Source organism: Leptosomus discolor, chromosome 3 (genome assembly GCF_034619465.1).
Source record: "Leptosomus discolor isolate bLepDis1 chromosome 3, bLepDis1.hap2, whole genome shotgun sequence".
NCBI lineage: Eukaryota > Metazoa > Chordata > Aves > Leptosomiformes > Leptosomidae > Leptosomus > Leptosomus discolor.
The window spans coordinates 85,354,408-85,364,286 of record NC_141393.1 but is presented as its reverse complement, the minus strand read 5'-3'; positions in this window follow the sequence as shown (position 1 = coordinate 85,364,286).

Sequence of the window (9,879 nt, the reverse complement as noted above, 5' to 3'; positions counted from 1 at the left end):
GGGCTCCTGAACCACCCCCCAGCGCAACGGGAGCATTGCCGTCACTGCCCCGGCCTGCGTGAGGGCTGGGCTGCCTCCTGAGCCTGGCAGAGGGCCTGGGGCTCGAGGAGCAGAGCAGCCCTTTGCCCGGGGTGGTTCCTCAGCTTTTGGGCAGCACAGCACGAAGGGATCCTGCAAGTCCCTGGAGAGCAAATGGCGGGCCTGCTGTCGAATGGGGCAGGGAAGCTGGGGACAAGTGACATGGAGAAGGCGGAGATACTTGGTGGCTTCTTTCCATCAGTCTCTACCAGTAAAACGAGCCTTCAGGAATTTCAGGCCCCTGAGACCAGAGGGGAGGTCTGGACCCTCTGGTGGAGGACCAGATTAGGGTGCACTTCAACTGGAATGAGCCTGACGGGTTGCACCCCAAAACATTGAGGGAGCTGGCTAGTGCCATTGCAGGGCCACTCTTAACTATCTTCGAATGGTCATGGAGACTGGGAGACATTCTGGTAGGCTGGAAAAGAGCAAATATCACTCCTATCTTCAAGAAAAACAAGAAGGAAGATCTGGGGAGCTGCAGGTCAGTCAGCTTTACCTCAGTCCTTGGGAAGATAGTGGAGAAAATCCTCCTGGGAAGCATTTCCAAACACATGAAGGACAAGAAGGCGATCAGGAGTAGTCGACATAGATTTACAAAGGGGAAATCGTGCTTGGCCAACCTCATTGCTTTCTACAGTGAGGTGACCACCTTTGTGGTTGACAGGAGAATAGTCTACCCTGACTTTAGTAGACAGACTGGTAAAGTACAGGTTAGATAAGTGGCAAGTAGGGTGGATTAAAAACTGGCCAAATGAGTGGGCACAGGGGGGTGCAATCAGCAGCACAAAGTCCAGTTGGAGGCAAGCCAGTAGTGGTGTACCCTGTGGCTCAATATTGGGGCCAATACTGTTCATCCTCTTCATTAATGACCTGGATGATGTGATGGAGTGCATCCTCAGCAAGTTTGCAAATCATAAAACTGGGAGGAGTGGCTGGTAATGCCAAATCACGTGCCACCCTTCAGAGGGACCTCAGCGGGCTGGAGAACTGGACAGAGGACTGGCAAAGCTCAGCGAGAGGCAATGCAAAGTCTTGCTCTGTGAGGAGTAACCCGAGGCAGTAGTACACGCTGGGAGCTGACTGACTGGGACGCAGCTTCGCTGAGACCATGGGGTCCTGGTGGACAACCAACTGACCGTGAGACAGCAATGCACCCTGGTGGCAACAAAGGCCAAAGCTTTGCTCGCAGGCTGAGGGAGGTGATCCTTCCCCTCTGCGCTCAGCCCTGGTGAGGCTGCATCTGGAGTACTGCGTCCAGTTCTGGGCTCCCCAGTACGAGAAAGGTAACTTACTGGAGTAGGTCTGGCACAGGGCCATATATGAGAGGCTGAGAGAGCTGGAGCTCTTCAGCCTGGGGAAGAAAAGGCTTGGGGGATCTTATCACTGCATGTAAATACCTGCTGGGAGGGAATGAAGATGGGGCAGCCAGGCTCTTCTCAGTAGCTCTCAGTGACAGGACTCAGAGGCAGTGGGCACAAGCTAAACCACAGGGGATTCCATCTGAGCACAAGGAAACACCATTTTACTGTGAGGGTGGTCGGCCACTGGAACAGGTGCCCAGAGAGGCTGAGGAGTCACCGTCCCTCGAAGCCCGACTGGACGTGGTCCTGGGCAGCCTGCTGCAGCTGACTGTGCTGGAGCAGGGCTGTTGGACCCCCTGATCCCAAGAGGTTCCTTCCCACCCGAGTGAATTTGGCCTTGGCACTTGTCCCCAGGCAGTGCTGTGGGCCATGCTCTGCAGATGGCAGCTTGAATCCTGAGGGGGTAGGTCTGTGCCTGAGATGAAGCTGCGCAGACGCTGGGTGAGCCTTTGGCTAGTGCAGGTGTTTAAAGACCGTGCTGATTCCAAGGAGTCCTTATTTTCAAAGGCTGGGCTTGTCTCCCACGAAGAAGGAGGAAGAGCCCAGGTCGTAGCTAAATGAAAGCTTGCCTAGGACGCAGCGAGATAGGGGCTGCCCGTAAACTTTCATACTCAAATTGAGTCTTTTTGAGTACAAATATGAGTTACTTGTCTTTAGAGTTAAAAGGTGAATGGGGAAGTGGAGAGCCCTCTGTAATACTCTAGTTTTATAATATAGTGATAGGGCTGGTTCCCTTGATTGCAGCATGATTTTGGTGAAAGAAATGCCTTGCGGGCGTGCTTTATTACTTGAGTTTAAAACCATGATACAGTGCTTTAATAACACTTTCAAAGGTTGTTTTTGTTTGTTTGTTTGTTTTCTTCATAAGAAAATACGTAAGACTTGCTGTCAGCCTTTTGCCTCTGGAAATTTAGTAGTTACCTGCTCTGTTAGGTAGCTTAAGAAATAGCAGTATTATCTTCATAGATATGTGATTTTCTGCAGGAAAGTAAATCATATGGAAGTTGAGATTTAATTCACAGTAACTTTTTGATGAGCACAAGAACAACCCTATTTCTGTTACTCAAAGGAATAGAACTTCTGGGGGATACTGTTTGAGTCAGTATTGCAACTGCAGATCTCTTCATGCATTGTCAGTTAGTTGTAGTCCTAAATCTACAAGGAACTAAACAATTGCTGGAGCAGTATCACAAAGGGAAAAAACTTGCTGCTTAGTGCTTATGCATATTGTTAACACTATATATTTTTTGTTCCAAAAATTCCCATTTCAGTATGTTCCGTATTGCATTTCTTATGTGGTTTTTAAGTAAAAAATGTAAAGTTGGTTTTTAACTTTCTCTTCTCTTTTGTTATGATGGCAGATGCTATAAGCTACATGACTTTAAAAGCATATAATGCTAAAATACCTGTTTGTTGGTTTAAAAGCTAATGGAATTGAGCATTTTGTAATCCAGGATCTTGTAAACATAGTCCGACTTGTTAAAAAAAAAAAAGTGTTACAGCAACTACAACTATTTTTTGTAACCATCTTCAGGTAAGAGGAGTAGTGTTAAATTGCGGAATTGCAGTATCTTGTGTATTTAGAGGTATACATATGTATGTATAGCAAACTAAACTTTTCCAACTGTTTTCATGCTCAAAATACAGAACTATAGGACTGGTATGAAATGCTTGTATTTCTTTTCTTACGGAGAGGTAACAAAGTATGTGTTCCAGAAAACAGCATGTGGAATTACCTCAAAGTATAAGAGGGAGCATTAATATTTATCTAATCCAGGATTCACAAAAATTAGTATTTTTCTAATCAAAAAATGTGCTTAAGTTATGTTTTAAAACCCACTTAATTATTTAATAAAGGCTACTTGGGAGAAGGATGCAAATATGCAGTCACCTGCTATATCTGTAACTGCTGAAATACATGGCAGTAAAAGGGGACCTGCTTGAAGCTGGGGCGAGGAGGATGGTTTGGTCTCCTGAAGGTGTCGAGGTGCCGTAGAAAGCGAAAGTCGTTTGGTTACTTTGGAGGAGGTCACTCAGCAAGTGCACGGAAAACCTCTGCTTCTAAAGAACCTTTTTGATGTCCCCAACATCAAGCTTTAGGGCAGCCTCAGGCTGTTGGAGGAGCAGGGCAAGCTGCGTGGCAAGCGTTTCTCCTTCCTGCCGTGCGGCGGTACTCCGCTTGCTCCAGAGCAGGCTGCCTGGTGTCACGAGGGTGTTGGTGTGCCGCTCTTCCACAAGCCTGTTCGGTGTTACCTGTGCGGCAAACTTGTTGGAGCCTCTTGGTGGTGCCTTGAACAGATGTTGTGGTTTCAGGTGGGTTTTGAGTCCTGACTCGTTTACTCCGTTAGGGCAGACTGTCTCACTGGGGTGGGGTCTCCACTGTTCTTGCCACCTTCATCTTGTAACTGTGTGTACTCCCTTCCCTTTGCCTCTCATAGGGTGGGAGCGTCCCCTTTTGTAGGTCCTCCTCTCATATTCACCCCTGGTTTCAATATGCCCTTCGGTCCAGACCTCGCAAACGGTGCTGCAGAGGAGCAGTCTGTGTTACCGTGGTCAGTCAGATGAGGTTATCAGTGTTCTGACTCTCAGATGTGATAGTTCTGGTGGTTTTAGTTAAATGTTCAAAACAGTATCCATGTCTGATTCCCAAAAATCCGAGCACAGGGAGCAGGCATCCATCAGGCTGACGCATAGTGCGGTAAGTGAAGCTCTTGGACCGGCTGTACCTTCGATGCTAAAGAGCCAAAGCGTGGGTGAGAAGAGGCCTGTAGCTGGCTTGGGCTTAAAGGCCGCGGCTGAGCTGTGCACAGGGATCGGTGTGCCGTGGAACTCCTGACCTTGCACAGTTCTGCTTAGAGACTGGAGGAGGCCGCTGTCTTGGCGGATAATCTGCTGTTAGTTGTGGGGCTTGTTTTTTGGAGGGCCCGTTCCACAATAAATCAGCAGCCCGGAGAGGGAGTTGTATTGGGCCGAGAATCAGTTCTGCTGCTTGGTAAGTGGCACTAGCCCTATGCCTGCATAAACTAAACTTGCCCTGTTAATGAGTCATGCTTTGTGTTAATAAATTTTTTTTGGAGACATGCTGGGTGCAACTGGCTGGTGTTTAGTCTTTGTTGGGAGAGCACTGGGGTTCAACCCGACAGGCAGCCAAACACCACACAGCCGTTGGCTCACTGCCCCAGTGGGATGGGGGAGAGAATCAGAGAAAAGGTAAAAGCCATGGGTTGATGTGGAGACAGTTTAATAGGACAGAAAAGGAAGGGAAAATAATGATAAAAGAATATACAAAACAAGCGATTCGTGATGCAATTGCGCACCACCCACCAGTCCCTGAGCAGCAGGCTGTCACCCCACCACCACCTCCCCCCAGTTTTATTGCTGAGCGTGACGTCCTACAGTCTGCGATGTCCCTTTGGTCAGCTGGGGTCACCTGTCCTGGTGTGTCCCCTCCCAGCTCCTTGTGCCCCCAGCCCGCGCGCTGGTGGGGTGGGGGGAGAAGCTGAAAAGGCCTTGACTTAGTGAGAGCACTGCTCAGTGACAGCTAAACCGTCCCTGTGGCACCGACATCATTCTCATCTTAAATCCAAACCACAGCACTGTACCAGCTACTGGGAAGAAAATTAACTCTATCCCAGCTGAAACCAGGATGGAGAGGAAAACAATAGTGATTTCCAAACTGTGTTTTTCTTGGCCTTCAGTTAAGGCTACATGATCCTAGACACATTTACATCATTTCTTTTTCTATTCTTAGCCTATAACCCTTCAGTCTTAAAATATATTTTAGCCTTAGAAAACACCCAAACCTTTAAGCCCTTAAAGATGCCTTTGCCACTCCTCAATGAGTTGGTCTCACTCACGTGACGATGCAGTCTTAAAACAGGAACTGCCTGTCTGGGGTGCTGCTGAGCTCTGCAGCCTTCGCGAGGGCTCTGCTCTGTCCACGGACAACTGACTGATTCTGGAAAGGGCCAGGCTGGTGAATTGCCATGTCTCACCCTGTTGTGGCAGACTGACGTCACTGCTTTGGGCACTTGCACGCTCGGTGGCGACCTGTGTGTCGGGCTGACAGGGTTATCCAATGGCAAGTGCCTAGATAGGGGTTTGAGAGAATGGTGTGCGTGGCTGAATGGTGCCTGCGGTGTCAGGCGGCAGCAAGGGTGGGGGACAGGCACTAAACTCTGGTGATGTGGAGGAGAACAGAAGTGTGTTGGTGAAGATGGGGTCAGTCTCACGTTTGAAAAGCGCTCCGTGCCCCATGCAGAGGCGCTTCCCCTGACTTCAGTGTCAGTCCATAGGGATCCACTTGCAGAGCTCCCAGTCGCAGGGGTTATGGCAGCTCTCGTGCTCGCCGATTCTCCTGGCCCCCCTCTTGAGTTCATGTGGTGGATGAAGCTTCTGAGAGGGTCTGGAGGTGACCAGGCAACTGGCAAACTGAATGCACTCTGTTCCTTTCTGGCACGTGCTGCTTCTGTGCTAGGCTGGCTCACTGGTAACGTCCTCTGGGGGTAGGACAGGTTTTATCTCACCAGTGAAATCTGCTGTGATTCGGGGTGAAATGCTGTGCACTGGAATTCCTATGCTAGACTTAAAAAATACGGGACATGGACATGCTATTGTAAGTACCAGTAAGAGACAATTTTCCAGTCCATCAATGCTAGTTGTCCTTTGCAGCTGACGTTACTGTTTCTGGCTGTAGTGCTTACAGAACAAACCCCGTAGGACCAGGGTGGTTGTGCATTCACTACTGGATGGTGTGCGAACGGCAGTACCGATCTCCTGGAAGTGCAGAGTCTCGGCTCTTCGTTTGTCGGACTGCTCAGCAATGGACTATTAGGTGGCATGATTTGCTTCCTTCAGGCTCCTCCAGTTAGTTGTTCTGTTATCTAAAGAGTGGGAGTAGAGGTCTACTGTTGCTCCCCTTGGGCCTGTGCTTGTTTTGTTCCCTTGGAATTACTGGCTTACCCAAGGGAGGAGCTGTATAGCCGTGATCTTGTTAAGTCATGCCTGGTTGCTTTATCAAGGACAAATTGTCATCTTCACACTCCTGCTGTGTGAATAATTAAAACCCCAGAATCCCTCTGCAGGCAGCTCCTGAAATCCCCTATAGCGTTTCCCTGAAGAAGCACTTCATGGCGTGTTCCGCCCAAGTGAATTCCTATCCAGTGAAAGGTTGGTGAGCTGGGGTCGGTGAGGAGCAGCCCTTGCCAGACAAGCTGTGGCCAACTGTGCCACTGCTGAGAGCAGCCCAGGAAAACCATGTATCTTTATTTTCCTCGTACACCAGCAAACTGATTTTAAAAGCAATAGGAGCGGGATAAAAATTCCGGGATCCTGCTCCGTTCTCTATCGAGTCACAGTTCCAGCACCAAAGCCGGTGTGCAAAGTGAGCGGCACGGAGTGTCGGCGGGTGGCTTTGCTGCTTGGTGTTTTTCACGTGTCAGGGGCAGAACGTGCGTACTGAGTGAGCATGGCCAGACTCGAGAAGAGCCCTAAGTTTTGGTAAGGGCGCTCGGTTCCCTCTGTCACAGGCAGCCCTGCTTGAGCTCCTGTCTTAACATAGCGGTGGGAATGCAGTCTTACCGAAAGGCCTTGTTTTGCAGTGTCCTCCAGTAGCTTAAAAATTAGTTTTAGACGTTATTTATGAGTAGGAAACTTCAGCTTTATTTTTATCAACATTCTTTTCTTTAGACAGTTTATGTCCATTTAAAGCTATCACAGATACTTACAAACACCAGCTGTGTTTCTTCAGTCATATTTTCATTAGACTAAAGAAGATAAGGTCCGGAAATATCTCACAAGCAGCTCTTTGTGCTCTGGTCATACCAGTAATTCTTTTAAGCAGTTGCTTTGTTTGCAGCATAGTGACCAGAAAGGTACCGTCTGCTGCAGGTAAGAACTGCCAAAGTCATAGATACAGGTAGGTGCGTGTACAGGTATTTTTTTGGAAACAATTTTCTGTCCCGATAGTTGCGGTGTAGCACCGTGCTGTTTCATGCCCGGTAACACGATGTTCTATTCAACACTTTTTGTCACCAACTTCACGGCTGTGGCATGCCACGGTTCACACCTCCCGACTGTGTGGCCAAGAAACCAAAGAACGTGATGAACTGCAGCGTGCAGTGTACTCGTGGGATAAAAGGACTGAAAACCCATTTTTCCTTTTTTTTCTTTTAGCACCTGGTTTCTTTTTCCTTCTAAAACTAAGGCTAATGATGGATTATTATTAACATTTTTATTGACATGGTTAACTCTCTGGCGATGTCACTTACAAAAGTGAAATTTAAGTAGTTTTTGGACCCTAACTATCCTGGATCGCTGGATTCGTGATCTAGTTTGGGTGTGTGCTGATTAACGTTGGCAGATACTTCCCTAGTGGGTGTGCAGTCAAGGAAGCCCGAGAGCGGGGCTGGCTGTGCTTGGAGAAAATGCCGTGTGTCCGTTACAGGCTTTTCTTCTTGGAGGTTCTCGGCAGCCTGACCCGTTTCTAGCTCTGCAGATCACTCCGTCAACACCAGGTTGTGCTGGTGAAATGGAAATGGAGGAAACTAATCCACCATCGGAGCAATATTGTGAACAGTGTTGGTGGCTCAGCAGAAAATCCGTACGTGCAGCAGCGAGGGACAGCTGGACCTGAGCCTTGGACGCTTCTCACGGCTTCTTGCCGGAGCTGGGGGCTGCTCTGGCAGTTCCCTGCAGGCGCTGTCCTGGGTTGGGCTTTCCGGGATGGTTCAGGGTCTGTGCAATGTTACCTTCCTCTGATCCAAACACAGCAAAAAGGTTTAGTTTCACCTGTTGCGTCACGTAAGCAGTGATGGCGTACACACGCCCCGTGCTGTCTGCGCTGAACAGCGCGGTGTGACGGCCAGCTGACTCGGCCAGCTCTGCTGTCTCGGCTTTTTCCTTCCCGTAGTGAAGAGCTGGTGCTGTTGCTCCCAGCCGTAAGCAGGGTCAGCATCGTTCTTGCTCAACTGCGGCTGTCGTTTCCATCCACCTCCACGTGGAACACGGAAACGTTGGCGCTTCTGTGGAAGAAAGTTTTGCAACAGACACCTGAATTCTGGCCATGTCAATGTCCATGAGTTTTTGAAACAGCCCTGCACAACCTCCGTATGTCACGACGTGGAAACGTGAGTGGTTTAATTTACATTATCTAGACTGTTAACATCAATAGTGACTGTAAACGGTATGTATTGTTTGTTAACATGGATTCATCTTCTCTTCAGAAGGTAGTGAGTTGGCAGAGATCGAGATCGGTAGAGCCAAGGCATGAATTCTTGTCACCGTCACCAATTCCTTTGTGCTTTTAGTACATGGGAAAGACATGCTTTAAAAGAAATTGCCCATTTAAAATTGCAAACCAGCAAAAACCCCTAAATATGAGAACGAACATGAACAGTTTGATACTGCTGTGTAACCTGTCTCGTTTCATCTCACCACAATCTTACCCAGCTCTTGCCAAGGTGCCCTCTGAATGGCATCCAGTAAGGGGAACAGGACACACAGTTCCCCAAGTTGAGAGAAATCCTCAGTGCAAGTTCCCTGGTTTCAAACTGGATTGCAAAGTCACCCATTAAAGTGTGATGGTAAGTTTGTTCTGTGGTGCTGGTTTTTATTGGTGGAAATGACTAGAAAATTAATATAAATCTTGAATCCAATTGTCTTAGATTAGACCTGGATAAAAGTTAAGTGGTTTTGAGTATTCAGTTAGATCTGCCACCTGCTAGCTGGAAAGCCTGCAATCCAGCTGGCTTTGAACTACAACACAATCAGTTTAACGGTTGTGTGTATGTTCTGAGATGCCCCAGGAACTCTTGGGTTAGCGGTGCTGAGAACTTCAGACTCTGGGCTGCCTCCTAATAGTTCCCTTCTCTGTGCCTACCTCGTCTGACTCCATCTGCCAGAACACCGTTTCGTTCTGTCCCCTGGGGTTTGTCTCTTTTATTCTGGGAGTCAGAAGGTGCAGTAGGGCCGCGCTGCTTCTCTCTGCAGCCTGACAGCAGATTCCTGGGTGTCGCCTCCTGAGATTTCCCCTCCGCACACCCCGAGTGGGCTCAGTGCCCCGGTGAGAATGGAGCGGTTCCCCCAACGTGAGTGTCATTATGGTGGAGCACGGACGGTGTCTTCTGTGAACATCAACTCACTCTGTGGAACACATTTCTCTGTCTCGGTGAAGGATACATTTTAAATCTACTAAATGTTAGAAAATACGCTTTTCAAATAGTTATATGTTCAAACTCCGTATTTCAAAGCTGTCGGCCAGTTCAACAGGAAGCCTCTTAAACTCTGCTTCCTATGGCTATCGCTTTATTTATCCGTGGGGCTTTACAGGTGCACTGTGTACCGAGGTGGTAAATAATAAGTGAGAGTTGACCGAAGCCCTTGTGTACATCATGTCTTCTTCTGCGTCCCGGTTCTGACCAGTATTTAGTGCTTTGTT